The following is a 25,262-nucleotide window of genomic DNA, read 5'->3' as shown; positions in this document are numbered from 1 at the left end:
ATATAAAATGAAAAAACTGCCATTATATTTATGTTTTGTGAATTTTAAATCCGCCTTTGATTGTGTGGATAGGCAAATCTTATGGAGGAAATTGCATCACTATGGTATTAGCCCTAGCCTTTTAAAAGCAATCCAATTGTTATATACCGAGACCTGGACTCGGGTTCGCTTAGGCAACGGCACAAGGTTTTCTAGGAAAATTGATACATCCCAAGGCCTAAAGCAAGGTTGTGTTTTAGCACCGTATTTATTTAACTTATTTTTGTCTGATCTCGCGGAAATGTTGGATTATACGTCGACGATGTCGTCCTTTTAAGTCAAACAAGGATAGGGTTGCAGCGATTAATAAACAAAACAGAAAAGTATTCAATTGAGAATAAAATGATAATAAATTAAACCAAAACTAAAGTAAAAGAAGTCAGCAATAAGGTAATGAAGAGCAGTAAATATAAATGGTATCTGCAAAAGCGACAGCTGGAAAAGGTGCAATGCTATAAATACCTTGGAATATTTTTTGATGAAAATGGATCTTTTTAACATCAGAAATCCGTGATGAAAAAAAGAGGCAATAGTCTAAAAGGGGCCTTTAGTTTACTTCACAGCTCTTTGGGTGGTCCAACTTATATACCATTACTAAAAGTAATAAAAGCTAAATTGCTCCCCACCCTCACCTATGGAAGTGAAATTCTCTGCGGGACGGCCTCTACATTATTAAACAATGTTATCACAAAATATTTTTAAATACTTATTTTGACTTCCACCCCAACATATCGCCTGTGCAGATCAGGCTGGAATTTGGCTTTTGCAATCAACAAATTGCAAGGATAGGTCAATATGTAAAGACCTGGAAACAAATTAAAACTAAAATTAATAATCCAATGTGCTGCTTACTGTGGCAAGAGGTGCAAATGAATCAAAAGTCATCCTTTTATAAATATCTTCAGATGGCTTTGAAAGAATTCTCAATTCTTGAGATTTGGCAAATGTCTCTAACTCATGAAGCTTTTAAGAAAATAATTAATAAATCAGTAAAACATCTGTCTCTTTTGCAGGACACGGAACTGTTTATTAAGCGGTCGCATGCATGGATGATAGTGAACGAATATACGAGTCTAAAAGAGCAACCATATCTAGAAATACCTTGGCCAGTACAAACTAAAAATATGTTTATGAAAGCAAGATTCGTCAACTTGCCAGGCTCAGAACATGCAATGCCTTGGCTGAGATTATCTACGCCGACCTCCTGCAGATTATGCAATTTAGGGGAGGAAAACATTATTCATTTGGTTTGCTTATGTGCAGTATTGGCGGCAGAAAGAAAGCGATATCTGAAAAATTGCTTCATTGACAGAGGTGCTCGCACATGTAGACATGCAATGGTAGCTTGTTTTAGGCCAATGGACATTGTAATGAACTCTAATTTTTTTTTTTTTTTTTTTTTTTTGTTTTTGTTTTTAAAAGTTTTTATTGAACAATAATTCGATTACAAGCACGGGCCTACAACCACCAGGGCCGGCCGCTAAGTACAGAATGAAATATACATTTATCAAAGCTGCAGTCGGTTCCCGGGGGTCGGCCCCGTAGTGAGTCCGGATAGTTCTAGAGGCACAGGAGACTTACATCCAACAAACACAGAAAACTAAAAGAAAAACAAAAGGCGAGGCATAGAGACAAACGGCGCAGGTCAGGCTTCCTCCGGGGAACTCCAGGTCAGACCATTAAGCAGCACACGAAAGGAAGGAGTACCGGGAGGCTGGGGACGGGGGGGGGGGCCAAGGGAAATGAACGTCCATATGTAGTCATTCCAAAAGGTGCCCGGAACCGTCAAGGGTCAGGGGGACATGGCGATGTCGGTGTCCACCAGGGGGGGCGTACAGATACCCCCGCGATATGCATTCCATTGCCCCCAGATTCTGCCCCATGCCCCCGGCTTACCACGGGCAACATACACAGTCTTCTCCCTGAACATACACCAGTCCATATTCTCCTTCCATACTGACACGGTGGGCGGCCGCTGGGCACCCCAAAGCTGCGCTATATCTCTCTTGGCAATCATGTTCCCCAGGGCCGCCCACCGAGTCTGAGCCGCGCTATAATCATTGGGCTCCCACACATTCAGGACACAGCGACGCACCTCCGGCAGCAGCACAACCCCAGTGACCTGTCCCATAACCGTATGTACCCGGCGCCAGTAGTCCGCCACCTCGCGGCACTCCCACAGGATATGGAGAAAGGTGGCACTGAGCCCACAACCCCGCTTACAGAGCCCATCGTCGGAATATCCCATCGAGACCAAGCGAGGACCCGTCACATACACCCGGTGAAGAATCTTAAGCTGTACCAATCGGAGACGGGCTGGAATGGCGACCTCCTTGGGGGACGACAGTGCAGACTGCCAGTCCTCGTCGTCCAATTCCACCCCATCCCCCGTCCAAGCCTCCCGAAGGCGCACCAAGAGGTCAGCCCGATGATTAATCAGTTTCTTATAAATTAAAGAAATAGTACTGTCAGGGACATGTCCGTCAAGTATGCGGTCCTCGAGGGGCGAGGAAACCGGGATCTTGGTCCCCTCTCCAAAGACCGAGAGCAGGGCGTGTCGAACCTGGGCATAGCGGAAGAACTCCCTGTCCGTAAGCTCATATTCGGCCTGAAGAGCCGCGAAAGTCTTAACCGCGCCCTTATGCCACAGGTCCCCCACTTTGCTGATACCAATCGTGTCCCACTGGTCAAACCCCTTCGTAGTCCAGAGGCTCCCCAGGCGATCGGAGGCAAACAAAGGAGTAGCACATGTCAGTCGCTCACCCCAGCCCGTGGCCGCAGTGGCGGCCCTCCAGGTCCGCACCGCAATCTTAGTAGGACCCGTAAGGGTCCGGCCAGCCGAGCGGGAGTACAGCGCCCTGTTATAGTCCCCGCCGGGAAGCAGGAACTTGTCCATATCATACGCCGGGTTCAGGCCAGGCGCATACGTGGCATGGTTGATGGCCGAAAGCTGCGCGGCCCAATAATACCTGCGAATGTCGGGAAGCGCGATGCCCCCGTCGTACCAGGGGAGAGTAAGCTTAGCAAGAGCAATACGCGCCCGCCCGTCCCACACCAGTCTCCTCTGCAGGCTCTCTACCTCCCGAAAGTAGGCCACTGGGATGACGTCGAAGGAATTCTGGAGTGCATAGAGGAACCTGGGAAGGGACATCATTTTGAACAGCGCGGCCCGACCCAGCGGGGACAGGGGCAGCCTGCACCACCGGGCCGTATCCTCTCGCAGTCGCCGAAGCGGACGCAGGAGATTCTGCTCATAGCGAGCCACCGGGTCCAGCGAAACGTATATCCCCAGATACTTAAAGCCGCTCAGAGATACCTGGATCGGAAGCCGAGGCGGTAGGAGTGGAGGACCACCGGAGATCGGATAGACGCAGGATTTAGACCAATTGATCGTGAGACCCGAATTATTCCCAAAGGAAGTCAGAACGTCAAAGAGGACGTTGAGCGACTGCCGCGGTGAGGTGAGATATAGGAGAATATCGTCCGCATACAGCGAAACCCGATCTTCAAAGCCCGGGGCCCACCGGATCCCTCTAAGCGAGGGCTCCCAGCGGAGCCAAGCCGCGAGTGGCTCCAGGGCGAGAGCGAAGAGCAAAGGGGACAACGGGCATCCCTGCCTCGTGCCCCTGCCGAGGGCAAAGGGCCGAGAGACCCGCCCATTCACCACCACCTGAGCCATGGGTCCCGTGTACAGAAGCTTCACCCAGCCAATAAATCCTTCCCCAAAGCCAAATTTAGCCAAGACAGCCCAGAGGAATGGCCACTCGATGGTGTCAAAAGCCATCGTGGCATCCAAAGAAACCAGCACGGCCGGTTCGGAGAGGAGCTCCGCCCTGGCAAGGGCGCCATGAAGACGCCGCAAGTTAAGAGCGGTGTTACGATGCGGGATGAATCCGCATTGGTCCGGATGAATCAAATCGCACACGACGCTCAACAGACGATTGGCAAGGACTTTCGCCAGGATCTTAGGCTCCGCATTTAGCAGTGAAATAGGCCGGTAAGAAGTACAGCGATCTCGCGGCTTGTCCTCCTTGGGGATAACGACTATCGTGGCCAAACGCTGATCGGCCGGGAGGGAACCCGCCGCCCGAGACTCACGGAACATGCGACTGAGGAAGGGCGCAAGCTTGTCAGGGCGCAATTTATATAGCTCAATGGGCAGACCGTTGGGACCCATAGCCTTGCCCGAGCGAAGGGAGCGGATCGCGGTCGCTATTTCATCCGCCGACAAGGGGGCGTCCAGCCGCTCACGGTCCTCAACGGACAGGCAGGGCAAGGCGATATCCCTCAGTAGAAGGCGAGAGTCGTCCTCATCCCTGTCAGTCACTGGGGAGTACACAGCCCGGAGGTGGTCGGCAAAACATTCCACAATCTCGTCAGGCTCCGTCACACACACACCATCCGCCGCACGCAACTCCGGGACCACACGATTCACTCTCTCCTTCCTGTCCAGCCACGCGATCAACTTTCCCGCCTTGTCCCCGGCATCGTACAGTCGACCCTGCTGCTCCCTATACATAGTTTTGGCCGCGTCAGTGACCAGGGACCTATATTCAAACTGTTTCAGGCTGAGGGCATGGAGCCCGTCCGGAGTAACATTCGCCTCCAAGGCCGACTCCAGCCCCAAGATGTCAGTCTCCAGCCTCACCACTGCTTCACTCTTGACCCTCTTAGCCACCACTATCTGGGAAAGGGCGTGTCCGCGGATCACGGTTTTAAAGGCTTCCCACAGGGACATTGCAGAAGACACCGACCCCTCGTTATCCAGGAAGTATTGGTCCATAGCCTTAACCAGGCTGTCACGAGTCGTAGGGTCTCGCAGGTACCATGGGTTAATGGGAGCGATCCGCCCTGCAGACCGCGGCCCGGTGTCAAAAAGGAGCCACAGCGGAGAATGGTCGGAGATACCCCGCGCCAGGTGCCTGACCTCTCGAATCCGACCAGTCTGCGCCGCGGGCATAAGGAAGTAGTCTAACCTAGAGAGACTCCCATGCGCCCCCGAGTGAAAGGTGAATTGACATTGGGTCGGATGCATTAATCTCCAACTATCCACCAGGCCGAAGGTCTCCAGCATCCCACCCAGCCATGCCTGGGCAGCGGGGAGGGTCCTTGGTGGGTGACGATCCAGTTCACCCGAAACCACAGAATTAAAGTCCCCGCCCATGAGCAGGAGGCTGTCCGGAAGGTCAAGCAGCATTCGACCCAAGTCAGTGAAGGTGGAGTTCTGAAGGCCCGGGGGGACGTAAACTGAAACCAGGGCAAGGGGCTGCCCCTCCCACCTCCCAATCAAACACACATAGCGCCCTCTGTCATCCGAGACTATCTTAGTGATCTCCACCGGAAGTGAGGTTCGCAGCAGAATGCCCACCCCCCTGGAACCAGTTGTGAAACCAGAATGGGCCACGAGGCGGTATCCCCCCCTGTTCATTGCATGACAAACATTGCCAACCAGATGCGTCTCCTGGAGAAACACCACATCAGGAGTCAAACGATGCAAATATTGCAGTACTACACCCCGCTTGATACGGTCCCCCAACCCATTGACGTTCCATGACATAAGCCTCAACCCGTCCCCCCCCATCCCCCCCAATAGATCATTGGAATCCCATCCGTTGTTTCTGGACCAGTTGCGTGAAGTCCGGGTAAAAATTGATGGTCGAGTTCTCATGACGAACCGGGCCGTGGGTCCGTGAGGCCTGCAGAATAGCGTCGCGGTCCCTGTAGTAGAACAGTTTGGCCACGATAGGCCTCGGGGGGGCCCCCGGCCGTGGCCGACCGCCCGGAACTCGATGGGCCCGCTCCACGGCAAAGAACTTACTTAGGCCAGCCGAGGACAACTGTTTCAGGATAAGTTCCTCGACCACGAGGTCAACCGGGCGGCCGTCAGAGGACTCCGGTACACCGATGACGCGGATGTTGTTGCGTCGGGCCCGTCCCTCGAAGTCCTCAAGCCGCCGGGCCATATGATCGTTAACCACCCTGATGTCTCCAAGCGCGGCCCGCAGATCCGACACCTCCGCACCGAGGGTGGAGGTCCGTGCGTCGAGAGCCTGGACCCTCTCGTTAGTTTTGGAGAGGTCGGCCCGGATCAGGGTGACATCGATCGCGACAGTGTCAATCTTACGGGCCAGGGCCTCATATTGCGTCGCGATGGTTTCCCTGATGCCATCAATGGCGCCCATAATGTCCTGCAGGGATAGTTCCGTAGTGACGGTCGCGCCTCCCTCCGCAGTGTCCGAGGGGAGGCCAGCAGCGCCAGAAGGCCCCCTGCCCTGGGTGTAGCGGTCCATGTTATTGCTCTGGACCGCTCCCCCGCGGAGGGAAGCCTTGGTCTTGCGGCCCTCGGGACCCCCTTTGCCCCCCATGTGAACACGGTCACCCGAGGGGGCCTCCAATCAAGAGGTGTAAGGGCACCAGCAAGAAGACCACAAAATGTCGGTATAGGGGGTCCGAGGCGATAGGCACTCTAGTGGCAGGTGAAAGAAAACCTCATGCAGAGGCCCAGGAAGCACCTCTCCACCCCGAGCGCACCTCCCTGCCGGTCTCCTGAAGTGCAAAACCGAAACCGAAAGTGGTGGATCGGCAGCTGGCACCGCGCTGAAGCCGCTGTTGTTCAATTGCAGCCCGGTCCCTCGGGTCACCTTCACCCCGGTCACCTCCGTCGGGTGGGTCCCAAAAGTTCCGACGACGACAACTCAGGATTCCCAGGTCCGATTTGAGTTTTGAAAAGAGATATACGCTAAGCTGGTCTTTATCTCCCAGATTCCATAAGCCACGTCAGGATATTCTCAGGATAAATTCCGAGGAGCAGAGAGGGTCCGGGGAGCCCTGTGCTCACGCGACCATCTTGGATGCGCGCTAGGCTCCTCCTCCATGAACTCTAATTTTACCAAATTTTTCATACTTGTAAAAAAGAAACTGGATGCCTGTGAGCTAAGCTCAATAAAAGTTGGAAATATTAAATAGTCAGGGAAATATTTTTTGCACTATACAAAAAAAACTTTGTTTGCACTATACAGATACATTTGCACTTAAGTAACGGTTTTAAAGGCTAGGAAAATTAGTATTTTTTTTGTAAATGTTTTAGTAAATTGCTGGTCTGAATTGATGTTTATAATATATTTTTCTGTGTTAGTATCTGAGGAAACTGCATGAATAGACTATTATGAATTTTAGACTCATTTGTTAGGTTTTAAAGGGTGTATATTAAAGAGTGTTCTAATTGTAAGATTTTAATTAATCATACAATAAAAGTTTACTTACTTACTCTCTATGTGTTCCCATACCTGGCGTGTAACACAGTTTGGTGCTTACTTTCCCTCTATGTTAAAGAACAGTAGATGTTTCAGCACCCAGGCTAATGTGCTGCATAGCTAAATACATATAAGGTCCCAAAGGCGAGACCGAGTGCATTGCAAATGCTTGTTTGTATTAGTGCTGAGATTTGGTAGGGGACGTTATTTTGAAATATTCGGTTACTGCTTGCTCAACTTAAGCATAACATGACCTAGATAGACCTGGGAGGGATCAAGGTTTGATCCCCATCTGTAAACTGCTCAAGGCAGTGAACAGATTTACCTTAAACTGTGTCAATCTTTAAAGAGGGTGACAACAGGAAGGATATGATTAATGCCATATTGACTGGAAATCAGGGTTATTTGTGCACACAACATAATAAACTAGGCTTGTCTGATGTAAACTGCCAGACATATGGAATATCGAAAGAAGCACCACCACTCAGGCAGGAGGTACTGACCTGCGGGTGAGTCTGTGACCGTGACATGCAGGTCGAAGTGGGGCAAGAAGCAACATCTCTGCATTGTTGATGCTAGGCTGTGAAAAAGTACTATTTGCAGCAATCCAATACTCCAATACTGCTGTTTCTTGAAGAGTCTGAATCTTCTTCATGACTTCTTGGTACCATAAACTTGGATTACAGCTTGCATTTTCTGGTCTTATTCACTTATTTAAATATTTGGTTCATGCATAAAATGTGTGCATGTATAATACATTCAGCTAGAAGAGTGCAAAGGTATTTAGGGTATGGCTTTGGTAATTAGAGCTGTTACAGAGGCCATTCTAATGACTAACAAACTAAAGACTTAAAGTAAGGGTGATAGAAATGTTGCTACTGTGACCCAGTGCTCAAGATCAAGCAAATATCTGAATCTGAACGGCTAATATTGTGGGTCAGTTTAAGACCTGATACTGCACTTTAAAACAGGAGACCAGCCGCGGCCCATGCAGGTAAGAGTGGTGGGGCTGGGTTGGAGGGATTCGACAGAAGACCACGAGGGAAAATTAACTATATAATTAATTTACTCTTGTCCTCGTCTGTCGAAATCCCCCCTCATCCGGCCCACCACCCTACCGCTCTTACCTGCACAGGCCGCGGCTGCAAGAGACGATCACTCAAACCAATCTAAGAGCTAAGGCTCTGGATGCAGCCGAGGGTGTATTACCATTGTCCATGCATGAGCTGATTCTGGGGTCTGACACCGAAGATTAGTCTAAACATCAGTAAGAGTGAGACATCATAAATATTAGAGATTAACCTAACAGTTCATACTGGGGGACAACCATAAATGCTAAGTATGTAAGAAATGCTACTCTAGACAATGTAGGAGCTTATATTTGGAACATAGGCCAAATGCTGAGGTCACATGTGAGATCTTTTTTTTGCACTCAAGGGCATGAGGCATTCAAGGGAATTCAGAGACTTCCTCAGTCAGACCTCTAACCCAAATTCTGGTTTAGGTTGGTCTCAAGTGGATAGAAATGTAGCTTCCTCAAGTCTTGAGGATGCTGAGGCTGCGATGGCTCAATGTCAAAAATAAAGGAAGCCATTATCAACAAAACCAGTACAACAATTTTCAAATTATTTTGATCACCTTTGGTTCATTTATTTCACCGGGCAATCTACCCTCTCCAACTCCCTCTATTATACACCCCTCAGGTACTGGTGCAGGGCACATTTGAGTCTAGATTCCGTATGGCACGGAGATGTTGTGCAAGTTGTGTTATCCGGTGGTAATGACCTGGTATGGTATCGTTGGTGTGATCTAGTCTTGTGTATCTTACATTCAATGATGTTAAATTGAGTGGTGCTGTATCAAGAGGTCATGTATGGTGTGGTAGGGCATATTGAGGAGCGCTGTTGTGCTGTGTGGTTTGATATTCTGTGTTCTGGTATCGAGTGATGTGGTGAAGTACATTATGGTGTAATAGAGTATAGCGTGGCATACCATGCATAGTTCTGGTTATATGTGGTGTGGGAGATCTGGTGTAGTCAAACCTGTGAAGTGTAATCTAGTTTGATACATTTTTTGTCACATGATGTTTGGGATGTCAGTGTCTCCCTGTTTCTGATGCATATGTTCAAGTCCTGCGTAAAAGTGCTAGTCTTTAAGGTACAAAGGAGTTAAATGTCTTTCTCATGGCACTATTACTACAGTGCCATTATAAGGTACAAACGATGTTCAATGTAAAGGAAACTGACAGATGGGACCAACATTTCGGGTGGGGGTACCTAGGACCTCAGGAAATCAAGATTTACTTGACTTAGTGACTGGGCATCAGGGACATTTGTTGCAGGGATTCAAGCCCCAGATCCTTTCACATCCAATGCAGGGGTTATAAATTAGCTTATTTTGCCCAGCCACGCTGGTGAGGACACCCTACTGAGGTTCGAAAAGAGAGAGGGCCTGCTGTGCATGACCTAAAGTCTCTCCTTCCTGCTGGGCTAATGATAGTTTTTAGGATTGCAGGAGCAGGCCACAAGTGAAATATGGGAGCAGGAATCAGAGGCTTGGATGATGTTAATGTTCAAGATCAAGGTAAACTTGGATTGATGGTAATAGGGGCACTGTAGGTAAAAGAGGGAGTGGGAAATGAAGAAAGAACAGTTCAAAGATCCACTGGGGTGTGGGGCATGCGATGGTTGGTCCGTGGTGCACATTTACAGGTAAAGGATGAACCATACGGAGGATCACACGGCGATTTGCTGACGTCCATGATATCCTATATGTTCCTTAAAACCGCAGTTCTATGTGGAAGGTCTATTTCCTACCTTTCTCCATAACTCAATTGATTTGGTAACCACATTCTCACCCTTTAAGGAAGAAGGACAACCTATTTTTCATTTTAATTGGTAGGTATTAGAATTTCTGTAAGTGGCTCTTGTTCGGTGGGAATGGGAACCAATAATTGGTCTGGGACTGCAGTAGCAAAATCTCTCTTTAATTGCCACAGATTTTGACTACATGGATTTGTTTTTTTAAATAAATGCTTGAGAATTCTGGCTGTTACTTACTAATCAGAAATAGTGACTGTAGATGTAGGAAAGTGCCGCCTAATTGGTGGTGAGAACATAATCAAGAAAGCAAAACAAAGGTAAAGCATTCCTGAAGTGTTGGGGAACACTTATGTCAGGCCTGCCATACTGTTTCAATGACTGACTTGTATTTGGGAAAGGACTTGAACATTTTGCAATGTTTTGTCTCAATTACATTGCACGAGCCAAACATTCAGAAGAAAAACAAGGCCTAAAGAGGATACCTCACATGTATACGTAGAATAAACATTACTACGTTTGATTTGCATCACTTTGACCTCTTCAAGAAGTTCAAAGAGGTTATGCAAAACCTCTACAGATGTCTCTATCAAATCCCAAGGATATCTATAATTTCTTCAAAGAAGGGGTGAAGCACTTTGCAGCCTCACAGAAGTGATAGATGTACCACAGATTTTTCTGGCTGGTGGATAGTCAAGGGTGTATTCTAGCTGGATTCTGACCTGGTACTTGTTTACCGTCTTTGGCGGGAAAGCACGTGATTTCTTGTCACTCCATCACCTTGTTTGGGGGTTGTGTTACTTAATGGCATCATTCTTTCAAAGGCTCTCAGGCCGTATTTGGGCTGGACTCCATATTGAAAAATGGGAATCCGGTCTGAAGGGACTTTGGTTATCTGTTTGAGGTTATGGTATTCTGTGAAGGAATATACCCAAGGTTCTTTATCAATCATGTTCTGACTTCGATGTCCGCTTCAATGGTAAGTTCGTGAGAGCCTTAGACTTCGGCCCTGGTTTTTTAAAAAGAGTTGCATCATTTGACAACACAGATTTCTTTGACACTATTTATTGTTCGAGATTGGATATCCTTTTATTGTTGATTCACCTTTCTATATCGATGGGTTAGAATGTCATGTCAATTTACCTTTTGCCATTGAGTCTTCTGATGGGGACATATCTGTTGAGGGCTGCATTTCCTCTGGTGGGAGAGCTTTACCAGACCTCAAACAACACCAGGATTACTAGTGAAGTAGGTGTTGTTCTATACTCCCATGAGGGGAGTCAGGTGGATCTCCTCATGCGCGGAGAAAAAGAGAGAATCTTGCCAAGGTTCTACACTTGGTTTGGACCCAGCTTTCTGCAGTCCTTATGTAATGACATGTTCCACTTGTCCTTGCAGTTGGATACCCTCCCTGTCATGAAGGACCCTCTTAAACAAGTTAAAGCAATCATGCACTCCCCTGGAGACTGACTGGTAGGTGGTGGCACATAATTGATAGTGTGTGAGCATTCTTAACTATGTATTGCCTCAGGAAGGGCAACTGAAAAAAATGCCATTTATGCTGCTGCTTGTTTAAAAGTATAAACTGAGTGTTAAAATTGCACCGTTCTTCAGGATAACACCTACAGCCATATTACATAATGTTCATCAGGGTGCAATTGGTGTTTGCTCCTGTCCTTTTTGCCAAAGGGCAAGCTGTTATTACAGAAGGGGTTGCAGAAACTTGTAAGGACCATTCTGAGGTTTGGATAGTGCCCATGCAAAATGTGTGTTGATGGGAGCCCAAGAAGTGTTCCAGAAATGCACCCCATAGTAGATGACGCAGTGAGCCTGTTGTGGGCACCATTGGAAGAGGGATATTGAGGAAGTAGGCGTGATTACACATTGCCCACTCTCAAAAATGAGGCAGAGTTTACTAACAGTGAAAGGAAGAGCAGTGGCGTAGCAAGGGAGGGGGCGGCACAAGTTTTGGGGGCGGTGGGCTCCCGCCCTGGCTCTTTCCTGCGGCACTGCCAGACAACCACCCTGCGCTCTTACACAAGGCCACGGGGTGGCAACAGCAGGTATCACCAGCATGTCCCCGCTCTTACATATGGCCATGGGGTGGCCGCTGCAAGGACCGCCATGGGCGGCACCTAGTCTAGCTACGTCACTGAGGAAGAGACTGTCTTTCAATGATATCTTCTCCCCAGAGAAAGTGCACATTTTTAAATGTGGTGCACATGCTAGGGAAATTATATTTGCTTTCATTATCAAGCCCATCTTTCCTGTCTGCTCATAACTTAAGGTGTACCACACCATAGATGGGTGCAATGCACCAATTAAGAATGCCTCAAAGAATTTAGAATCTCTGAACGGTAACCTTGTTGAAAAGATTTAGAAGAAAATTCTACTCAGAAATGAGTGTGTGCGAGGGTCTACTGCACAGGGATACAATTTCCACAAAGCTGAACAAATATCAACGTTTTATTCAGAGACAGTGTGGTTGATAAATGCCTCGAAGGAGTAGTACAGTTCATTACTGCAAATCTGCTCAGTTTTCTTTTACTTTTCTATGCTTCGATGGATTTAAATACATTTTAGCTTTACTGTTAGTTAAGTAAAAAAACAGGATTTCAGCAAAATAATGAAAATGTGTTTTTGTTAAAGAAATAAAAATAGAGATATAGGTTTCCCGCAGAAGCGTATAGACAGTAAGTGTTGATCAATATCAAGGAGGAAACAATATTGAGAAGCTGAATTATTGCAAAAACACAGAAGGATTAAACCTTTGTGTTATTTCAAACTTGATTTGCACGCTCCCATTGAAACTCTCCGACAGCTACCTGGAAGGAGGTGTGTGTGAGGAGAAAAGTGACACAGCAACCTAAAAATATTAACTTCAACTGACCTTAAGACAGATTGTGCCAGGAACCAATAAAAATTCCTGTCAAAAACATGGACTAAGTTTCAGTTCTTAAAGTACCAAGGTTGCAAAAGAATGTCCTGACCTGGAAGGTTTGTGTCTTGGCTCAAAATCAGCCAAACATTTTTACAGCTTGATTCAGAGATAGGAGAGAGGTCAGTCCAAGGCCACTGTCCACAAAACAACTGGAAGAGCAGCGTCCCACAATCCTTATAAATCAACTTGAGCGTCTCATTATAAACAGCTTGTAAACGTTAAAGGTTTTATGACTGTTAATAGCCTCTGCAATTCTGATTTATTGGCTAATTCGAGATGGAAAATATGCTGAAGTTAAGTGTTCTGGATACTGTGCGTGTGTGTTCCCGTCTCTGAATAAATAATTTGGAACGAGCCCCCTCCACGCCTGTGACAGGCCTAACCACATTTATGAGGGATTGTGGTAAACTGAGAAAAGGGATCGTCTGCGAGGAAGCATTTTACAAAGAGCAGTCAGACCTGGTGAATCAAAAGGCATTTGTTTTCCTCCAAATCGCCTGATATTACACATTTCTGAATGATTGGGGCAATGTTGCAGGCACTGTGGAAATCTGGTTTGGCATTAGCCACGGCTTAGCGATTCGAGCCAGGCTGGGGATCAGCAGAAGTCTTTTGGCAGGGGCCTCGACTAAGCTGACTGCAGACAAAAAACCTATTTTAAGGTAAGGAACCTAGAAGGTGAAAATTGTCGCACCCCAAGTTGTCCAAAAGTATGTGGTTGCTCTTTCCTATGCAAAGAAACCGGGATTTGCTGTAACCAAGCAGGGCCAGATTGGGATCCAAAAAGCAGCCCTGGCAACAAAAAAAAAAGTTCAAACTAGCCCCTCTCCCTGCCTTCTTTTTCTTTCTCTCTCTCTTTCCTGAACCCCACTTGTGCCTGATATAATTACTTGCGGAAGCTGGAGAAAGAGCCAGAGGCTCCAGCGGCGCCAAGCTGAAGAACAAGTGGCAAAGGGAAATAACATTGAAGACTTCCAACTGCGTAAAACATTGTACGAGAGGGATAAAGCACAAAAAAGACTGACTGGTTCTTACTTTTGATTTTAGGTAACAGAGTTGTTAGAAGTAATGGAAGCGTTCACGGGAAAAACTCCTGACCATAAATTCTTCATCCGTGTTGCTACCAGAGAGAATACGTGTCTGGCTGTTATTTGGGTAGCTGGCCTTTTGATATTAATGTTGTGGCTGGCCTTGTGATAATAAGATATAAGCAAAGACTATATTTCTACTAATTACATGCATGGAAATTGCTCACTCTTACACCCTGAACCATGGCCAACTTCTCCTTTTCCCTGTATCTTATCCTGGTTCAGTTCCAAGGATCCTTGTCCAAAGTCATGTGGTCTGTATTCCCTCCATCAAGCTACCAATCAACCACATAGGATCAATTTACAGGCACACCCCTCTGATCAATCACCACCCCAGGTGTCTTTAAGTGTATGAATACCACAAAGAAAATAGATTAATTCTGCCAAAGGGACTCCTAAACCCAATATGTATATGCATCTGTAATAAAGTGATTTGAAGGAGCCACAAAGCAAAGCAACATGTTTAGTGCTATATGAAAGAACTGAAATAACAATACATAAATACACATTACCAAACCCTTCCTTCACTAATATAAAAAGAGGAAACCATAAAAAGCATATTGCAATCGAAACAGGCTTCCTAACTTCAATCAACTTCCAAATATGGTGCCCAATATTACTATCACCTCCAGAGGAACAAAGGGGCGCGTTTTGTCTTTGTGGCAAGCACGTGCTCTTCTCTCGCATATTGGAGAGCAAAAACGACTAACAACGTGCTCTACTTCACCTATATTAATTCAACAATGAAATATGAAATATTCACAGTTACTCTCAAGAGTTAGCAAGACAATGCGAGTACCTGAAATAAAGGCATAAGCAGATAGTACTGAAACCTCCCACAATGAAAGGCATGATGTACTGCTCTGCAGAAGCTCAAAGGTGTACTAAGAATATTGGAATAGAAATAAATTGAATTAGATAAATATCCAAAACACCTTCTTGGAAAAGTCACAGTCTTGTAAAAAGTGTTTTATCCCTGCAATAAACACTAAAGTGATCAGCCATAGAATAAGCATTTCTCCTTGTCTCCAAACCTTCTCAGTTCTCTCTTCCCCAGCTGGAAGACTGGGCAGTCACATACTCTCCTGGGGTTCAGACAGGTGGGTGTGGGATACCGATGCAGGGTGCACATGGCCCAAGCTTTGGCGACCTGTTCTCAAGGATGAATAGAGTTGAGGTGTTGTGGCTGATCTCAGTGTGCCAAGATAACAAGATGTAGGATGGAAAAGAATACATCCAAAAGAGTAGATTTTTCGGAGAGCAGGACAAGTACAGCATGATGAGAAACAAAGAGGCAGACTACATCTTTGATGTACTAAAGATGCGAATTTTAAAGCAGTGAAAGTCCCTTTAAAAGGCCTATCGTGAAGTAGGAAGGAGGCAAAGTGCCTCCTAGAGAAATAACTCATTTCGTTTCTGGAGGTAGTATCATGGTTGTATAAAAGAAGAATGGTGTGACCTACTTACTATTACCTGTGATGATTAAAGCGGGAAAGAGCAAGGAGGCCATCAGAAGACCCCAAAGGAGACTCTTTCCTTGAGCATGTCCAAAAACCCTGGAGAGGCAGACTAGGAGAACAATCTCCCAGGAAGGAAGTGAAAAGATATACATTGTGGATTACTTGTAGATTTTACCTGTTGGTATCCTAAAAAACCTAATCATACGTATCCAGCCGCCTCCTCTTTGATCGGGCCTCAGTCTGCCAGTGGTTTAAGTAGACAAGGATAGCTTAAGGAGGGATTTTCTGTCTGAAGCTAGAGTTACAATGTTTGGAGTGGTAGGATGTTGATGGACATATGGATTAAGGAGTGGTCGGAGGCAGATGGAAGGATTGATGATTGGATATAAATGGGTTAATGAGGGTGAAACTAGGACATGGCACAGTTACATTGTGTGGGAGTGAGTCAGCAGCATGTGCTTGTAGGACAAAGAGTGGGTGGACAGGAGCAGGTGGAACAGTTCAGTTTATATGCGTTTATTCAATGTTGATATCACAGAGCACTATATGTTGATAGCACAGAGCAAGGTCAAGGATTACATCCAAATCTTCAAACAAAGTAGCTGCTACACCAGATTACCTCTAGAGGACCATGATATGAAGCCAGAAAAAGTGGTTTCTGTGATTGCTGTTTACTCAGTTTGCAGAGAACATTAAGGAGCATTTTTCACTCATGTCCAAGTTCACAGTGTGCACAGAGCCAGTGAAGAGAGTGCACAAGGGCACTGATATCTCTGAAATTTGGCTCATGGTGCAAAGGGAACACTAAAGCATTGACCATTCAGGTCACAGTTTTTGCATGCAGATAGCCAGGTTCATGTGTCTTGGGTGCAAATTCAATGAATTGTGTATCATTGCTCATATGGAGTCCATGACCATAAAGTAATTTTCCGCTGAACCTTTCCTATCACCACTAGATAGCGACCAGATTCTGGAAAGGCCGCAGACATCTAGTCAGCTGGCATTTCCAAAACACCTTGTGTTTAAGAGCTTTTCACTACCGGGACATTTAAAACTTAAAAGTATATGTCCAACATTTTAAATACACTACACCCATCCCTCTGGGCTGCTTAGGGCCTAGCCTAAGGGTGAAATATGTATTAAAAAGAAAGGTTAAGACCTGCCAAAAGGTTTATCTTGCCGGGATGAAATGGCAGTTTAAAACTTCACATACAGGCTGCAATGGCAGACATGTAACATGTTTTCAAGGCTACTTAGATTGGTGGCACAAGTAGTACTGCAGGCCCACTAGCAGCATTTAATTTAAAGGCCATGGGTACATGTAGCACCACTACTAATTAGCTCCATCCACCATTATCTATGACTGTAACCATTTATGCTTATTTGTTCAACCTGCCCTGGTTATTTGCACTAACTGTCTTGACCTATGGACTTTAACGGCTAATGATCTTTGGTTCCGCCTGTCATGTTTAATTGATTAAAACCATAATTTGCACCTGCAATTAGCAAAGGTCACATCCTTTATTTTACCATGTGCTCTCTCCCAGGTTATTTTTGGAACCTTCTGGCCTTCCAAGTGAACCACATGCCCTTCTTGGACATTCTCTTCCATTGGGTATATATACCCCTTTTGAATCTGAGTCAGTGCTTGGCCCCGTTCCAGGCCTGCGCCTACATCTTTCCTACACTCACCTTCTGTGTTGCCCACAATTCAAGCGCTTTAGTCTTCCAAGTGCTCCTGTTGACCTTGTGATCCTAACTCTGTTGACATTTCCAGTGTTTTCGCGTCCAGGGCTCTGTCGACGTCTCCAGCGTCTTTGCTTACAGTGCTATGATTCCACCTCTTCTTGTGCTTCTTGCGTCACACCTCCAGTCTTCCTCTGGATTCCAGTTGAAGAATTAAAGACAATGCAAAGTAATGGATTCTCAGGTCAGTGAGCACTAATCCATAGATAAGTTTTGAAATTAAGCCAATAATGAGTTCTTTAAAGGTGAAAACCCATTCTTGGGAATCGGACATTATTTGTCTCTACATTTCTAAAAGTTCTAGCGGTCTGGTCACCTTTTCTCATGGCACTCCAAACTTTATTTGCATCAGAACTATATGTCTCAATGTCATTGTTTCTTGAACAGTTTGGTATCATGAACTTAGAAAGACTCTGAGCGCGCATTCTATACATTTAAGTTTGAACAGAACGTTGTTTGTTAAGACATTCTGAGGAGTGTCAGAAACTCCAGATTACTTTTGAATTGTATCTACTCTCAAGCATAATTTGTGATGAAGCCTGTAAGTGCTAATATTACTGTATATAACAGTTTAAACACTATTTGCTGAGAACTGTTAGTAGACAACTCATCTTGTTGTTTCTAGTGCACCACACCCGCATTAACACAAAAAGGCCCCAGGAGTACAGTTCCTCCTGTGTAGTATTGCAAAGCAGCAGAGCAGACTCAGTGACGCAAGTCTATCTTTTTCTTGTTTTATCCCAACCCCCCTTCCCCTCATGGGCAGTAGGTGAATTAACATTGTGGTTACTTGTTTCATTTGCTGCCCCATTGTGGGATTTGATGTCCAGCATAATTTCCGCTGTCGGAACCAGGCGAGTGTGCAACATCCCTGGAAAGAGGCTGCACCGAAGACTGGACTGCACCTGCTGCTCCTTGGGCTAGCAAAGAGAGGACTGTGCCTAGTTCATGGAAAAGTCACTCCCGACCCCAGACAGAAGATGTGAACTTCAAGAGTCAGTTGGTTGCCTTCCTGTTACAGCACCAGGGCCACAAAAGTTGAAGAAGCCTAATCTTGCCTGTTAGTAGCCACAATCTCCTGATCGCCCCTGGCGATCTTGCCAGACGTACCTGTGAATAAATGTTGATTTCAGCACAACCTAGTCAATTTTAAAGATTCCCTCATATAGACCCCACACCCTTTTCCCTTCAAAAGTGTTCCCTTGTAAGGAAAGAGGTCGCAGCATGCCCCAACCCCCAGAACTCGATGATGAGGTGTCATTGGATAACATTCAGGTAGTGAGAGTTCCTTTAAGAAAAAGGTCTTTCCCCTATATCCAGTTGGCCCACCACAGATGACACTTGAGGTTGAGCAGCACCCACCTCAAGTGCATCCTCCTCAACACCCGCTCCGTCCACAGACACGCCATCGAACTCTGGAACCTCCTCGACACCACAGCCCCAGACGTTGCCTTCCTCACGGAGACCTGGATGAACGCCTCTTCAGCTCCCGACATCGCCATCGCTATCCCAGAGGGCTACAAGGTCATCCGGAGGGACCGAAACGCCAACCAGATGGGAGGAGGCATCGCCATCATCCACAGGAACACCATCCGCCTCACGACCAGCACCGACAACACCCTGACCAGCGCCGAACACCTGCATTTCCAGATCCACACCAACCCGAACACCACCCTCAGAGGCACCCTGATCTACCGACCCCCTGGACCACGCACGCAATTCAGCGACGACATCGCCGACTTCGTCAGCCCGCACGCCCTCCCCTCCGCTGACTACATCCTCCTGGGAGACCTCAACTTCCATCTGGAGAACAACAACGACCACAACACCAGCACCCTGCTCGACAACCTCGCCAACCTGGGACTCAAGCAACTGGTGTCCACCCCCACCCACCTCGCCGGACACACACTCGACGCCGTCTTCTCATCCAGCACAGACATCGACTTCAGCCACGCCACAGACCTTCAATGGACGGACCACAGCTGCGTCCACTTCACCTTCAAGAGAACAACGACCCACCAACACCAGCAACACACCGCCCACAGAAGCTGGAACAAGATCACAGCAGACCAGCTCGCCACCTCCCTGAGCCAACACCCTCCTGCCAGCTCAGCGAACCCCAGCCAGGCCGCCGATAACATCACGAAGTGGATCAGCAACTGCGCGGACGAACTCGCCCCGCTGAGGACCCCGCCTAGCAGACCCGGCAGCAAGAAGGCCCCATGGTTCACCGACGAACTCAAGAGCTCCAAGAAGAACTGCCGAGCCCTCGAGAAAGTCTGGAAAAGGGATCCGACACCGGACAACAGGACCTCCTACAAACTTGCCACCCGGAAACACCACCAGCTGATCCGCGCCGCCAAGAGAACAGCATTCAAGGACCGGTTGGACAACAACGCACACAACAGCAAGGAACTCTTCAACATCGTGAAAGAGCTTTCCAACCCCAACGCGGGAAACAACGACATCACCCCTTCGCAAGACCTCTGCAACTCCCTGGCTTCATACTTCCACAACAAGATCGCGGACATACACAGCAGTTTCAACAACCAACCAACGCACACCACGACCGACCAGCCAGCCCCCCCCACCACCACCCTCCACGCCTGGACCCCGATCAGCACAGAAGACACCATCCGCACGATGAACTCCATCCACTCCGGATCACCAACCGACCCCTGCCCCCACCACATCTTCAACAAGGCCGACGCTGTCATCGCACCCCACCTACGAGACATCATCAACACATCCTTCGACACCGCCATCTTCCCCGAGAGCTGGAAACACGCCGAACTCAGCGCTCTACTCAAGAAACCAACAGCGGACCCCACCGACCTCAAGAACTACCGCCCCATCTCGCTTCTCCCGTTTCCAGCCAAAGTCATCGAGAAGACCGTCAACAAGCAGATGGCCGCCTTCCTTGAGACGAACGGATCCCTCGACCCCTCACAGTCCGGCTTCCGAGCCAAACACAGCACCGAGACCGCCCTCATCGCCGCCACCGATGACATCCGAGCCCTGATGGACAATGGAGAAACAGCGGCCCTCATCCTCCTAGACCTCTCCGCGGCATTCGACACGGTCTGCCACCGCACCCTAATACGGCGCCTCAGCAACATCGGAATCCAGGACAAGGCGCTGGAATGGATCATCTCCTTCCTCGACGGAAGAACACAGCGAGTCCGCCTACCACCTTACAAGTCAGAGGCCTCCGAAGTCATCTGCGGCGTCCCCCAAGGATCATCCCTGAGCCCCACCCTCTTCAACGTCTACATGAGCCCCCTCGCGGCCATCGTACGCAAACACCACCTCAGCATCATCTCCTACGCCGACGACACCCAGCTGATCCTCTCCCTGACCAACAACCCCGCCGCCGCCAGAGCCAACCTACACGAAGGGATGAAAGAGGTAGCCGAATGGATGACGACCAGCCGCCTGAAACTGAACTCGGACAAGACGGAGGTCCTCATCCTGGGCTCCTCTCCCTCCGCCTGGGACGACTCCTGGTGGCCTCCCGCCCTGGGCACCGCACCCAAACCGACAGACCATGCACGTAACCTGGGCTTCATCCTGGACTCCTCCCTCTCCATGACCAGGCAAGTCAACAGCGTCTCCTCGGCGTGCTTCAACATCCTACGCATGCTACGGAAGATCTTCTGGTGGATCCCCACAGAGACCAGGAAGACCGTCACCCAGGCCCTCGTCACCAGCCGACTGGACTACGGCAACGCCCTCTACGCCGGGACCACCGCCAAGCTCCAGAAGAGACTCCAGCGGATCCAAAACGCCTCAGCCAGACTCATCCTCGACATCCCACGATCCAGCCACATCTCCGGACATCTGAGAGACCTTCACTGGCTCCCCATCAACAAGAGAATCACCTTCCGCCTCCTCACCCACGCACACAAAGCCCTACACGACCAAGGCCCGAGCTACCTCAACAACCGAGTCAACTTCTACGCTCCCAAACGCCACCTCCGATCAGCCAACCACGCCCTCGCCGCCGTCCCCCGCATCCGCAGAGCAACTACAGGAGGAAGGTCCTTCTCCTACCTGGCCGCCAAGACCTGGAACTCCCTCCCGTCCGACCTGCGCCGGACCCAAGACCACCTCTCCTTCAGGAAGAAGCTGAAGACCTGGCTGTTCGAGCAGTAGCGGCACCCCCCCCCCCCCAGCGCCTTGAGACCCTACGGGTATGTAGCGCGCTTTACAAGTGTCACTGATTGATTGATTGATTGACTCTCTTTTGATAATGAATATCGTTGTCTGTTGCTCAAACACAGTAATATCTGAAAAACTGAGGAAATAATTATTTTGTGGCTTCCATAGGTCATACAATAAAGAAGCATGGCAAATGTTGAAGCTTTCAAAGATCCTGGCTTTCAATTAACCAGAAAATAGGGAATCTAAAAAGACCTATTTTGGTGAGGGCAAGCTTATATGCTTTTTTAATATTCTAAATAAAGCAGGTAATGACATTGATAACTCACCAACAATAGAGATATGTTTGTACCTGTAGACTAGCAGTTTACAACACAGGTGCAGGACACCTGGATTCATGACACATCTTCAGGCTATCCATATTAAAAATATTAAACCACAGTGAATCTAAACGTGAATCAAAGGTATAGTCAGTGGCAATCCTCACCAAGCAGTGGCAAAGCCCTTGTCACCTATTGGCTTTGACAATGCTTTTTGCCGTTGCTGTGCAGTATTAGCAAAAAGCGATGTTGCTATGCATGCATGAGCACATATGTGTCATGATGTGAATGCAGCTGCATCTTTCCATAGGCACACATGCGTGATGACATAATCATGCATGTGCCTTCTGAATGACGTGGGCACTATTTTAGTTATGCCACTTGGAACAGTATATATAACATTTCATTTTCACCTTCCCCAATGCACATATCTCTGCTTTAAAGCCTTACAGGAGCTAAACTAAATTGAAATAGGCATGACCATGACACTGTGAATCTATGGATGGACCAATTTTGACTAGCATTTAATATAATACTTTAATATTTTAAACTCTGTTCTCTAGGATTCAGTGCACACTTCTGGTGGAAAACCTTAAAGAAGCAGACTGTAGCCTTAGCAACACATGTGGTTGTTAAAGTGGCACTGCAAAAGAAAATATTTAGGTTAAGCAAAGCAAACAGGGAAGAAAAAAGCAATCTTTGTTTTTGTTTCAAATTGTTTCTATATTACTGCATCTTGTTAACTACCCAATCACTCACTGAATTAACCAAGCGTTGGCAAACCCAATAGGTTTCGTCTATGCACCATATATTGGCCTTTTCAATGTTTTTGATATATGTTGCACAGTATTGTGGGCTGTTGTGCAACATGGCTTAAAGTTTTTTTTAAAGTGCTATATCAAGTCCAGCATTGACTACAATCATAGTGCTTTTTAGGTCTCGCCTAGAGCGCAGCGCGCATGCGCTGCCGAAGGAGACGGCTCTTGGAATCACTTCAGACTTCCAAGAGCCTTCTCCGTGTGGTTGTGCCTCCTCCCACACATCCCATTGGCCTTTGCGTGTGGCTCAATGCAATATAAATACACTCCACATAATACCACTCAGTACCACATAATTACACACTACGTAATTACACTCTACTCAATGCAACATAAAACACTCCACATGTGCCACATAATTACAGGCCAAATAATTACACTCTACTCAATGCAACATAAATACACTCCACATAAATGCACATAAATGCACTCTATGCCACATACCACCTATCAACATAAATGCACTCCACACCATGACACAATTTCACTAAGCATAATTTCACTCAGCACCACAGTTCCAGGCCACACAATTCAACTCCACACATTTCCAATACACACCACATAATTACACACCAAACATATTTCAACTCCACAATCCTCCAATCCACACCATATAGTGGCACCACCTAAGCACCAAACATCACTCAACACCACCATTTTACATCAGTGCACCACCTAAGCATCACCGAAACATCACCTAAGCATCACGTTAGTCTGCCCTCTGAATCTGGCCTCTGTTGATTCTCCCTTAGTGTCCGTCTGCTGCTCGTGTTATAATTAAATTACTGTTTTCCAACCTCCACACCCCCGTTATTTATGTCCCGTTCCCCATAACAAAAAAAAATATAACAAACAAGCATGAGAACTGTCAGAAAGAAGTTGCTAGCAGTGCAACTACAAAAAAACGAGAAGACATTTTTTATGTAAAAATCTTTTTTTCAATCAGGTTGTTCAGTTGTATATAATGTTGTCTTGGTTTGTATAAAGGTAACAAAAATGCTTAACACTTTTTATTATAACTTTTCAACATGATGCACAGCAGCCACAATGCTCTACAACATAGCCAAAAGTTCTGGCTAAACACATAGGGGCAGATTTATGAGGGACTTGCGCCCCTTTTACGCCGCCGTTGCGTCACTTTTGTGACGCAGCGGCGGCGTAAACCCTGCACCACGTTGCGCCCCATTTACATCGTGACGCATCTATGGAGATGCGTCACGGTGTAAAGCCCTGCGCCACGTGAAACCTGCGTCAGGTTTCACGTGGGCGTTTCGACACAGGGGGGGGTCGTTCCGTCGCAGGAACGCCCCTGAAAAGTGACTCAGTGAAATCTATAAGATTTCACTGAGTCACTTTCCCAACGCTGATGCGTCAAAACCCTGCGCCTGCTTGAAGAAGGCGTAAGGCTTGACGCACCATGTTAGGGATAGGGTTGGTTGGAACAGTGCTGGAGTTGCGTTGCGCTTGCGACGCAACTTCAGCACTGCGCCAACCTTACGCCGGCAGATGCGTCACGTATCTGCCTGTCCTTGCGCCACGATGCACCGCATTGTAAATGCGGCACATCTGCGGTGGCGCAAGGGCAAACTTGCGTGACGCATCTTCCCTGGCGCATCCATGCTGATTTGCAGGGATGCGCCAGGGAACATAAATCTGCCCCATAAGGTCTCAAAGGCGAGACCTATTGGCTATGCCAATGCTTGTTTGTCTTCAAGCCATATTGCACAGCAGAACACCCTGCTGTGCAATATATGTAAAAACAGAGTGGGCGCAAGCAACAATAGGGGAGTACAAGGGAGGAATGAGGATGTTTCAAGCATGGACAGTGGGAGGTGGGAGAGTGGGTGATCAAGAATGTACTGTGGGAAGAGAGATAAATCAAGCATGGACAATGGGAGGAGGGCTGGCAGGAGCAATGGGAAATCAAGCACGAACAGCGGGAGGAGGGCAGGAGGGTGGAAAAGCAAGAACAGGCAATGGGAGGAGGGTAGGATGGGAAAGCAAGCACAAACTGCAGGAGGGGCAGGTGGGAAAGTAACAACAGACAGCAGGTCGGTGGAGGTGAAGGAGAGGGACTGCAGAGATTTGCAGTGTAAAAGAGTGCATGTCAAAAGTAAAAAATAAAAAAGGGTATCTGCAGAAGATAGTGGCCAGTGGAAGGACGCTGGCTGCAGACAGGAAGCTGTACCTGGTCAATGCTCCATGGCAGGGACACACACTTTAAGCCCCCCAGGAGAAAGCTGGGGAGAGGAGGATACTCTGACCAATACAAAGCAAGGAAACAAGAGTGATTTTAGAGCCAACCAATGGTAATTATAGCGCAGGCTCTAAGCCTGTTTCATGTGTTTTTTTTGTTGCAGTTTTTTATAACGCGAACTCGACCCGAAGGTATCTGAGCGCTTCACATGAGCACCAGTTGCATTATAGACGGACACATTCATTTCTAGGCCCGGGATTTGCCCAGAATCACAGGATGTTTGAGCCCCCGCCAGACTCGAACCTGGTTCCCCAGCTTCAAAGACGGTGTTCAGGCGAAACTTAATAAAAAGCACTATAAATCAACTTTAATACGGTCAAATCTGTTTAAACATTCACCCAAAAGTCCCCTTAACTCTGC

Source organism: Triturus cristatus, chromosome 1_2, assembly GCF_964204655.1.
Source record: "Triturus cristatus chromosome 1_2, aTriCri1.1, whole genome shotgun sequence".
NCBI classification, from domain to species: domain Eukaryota; kingdom Metazoa; phylum Chordata; class Amphibia; order Caudata; family Salamandridae; genus Triturus; species Triturus cristatus.
This window is presented reverse-complemented; position numbering follows the sequence as displayed.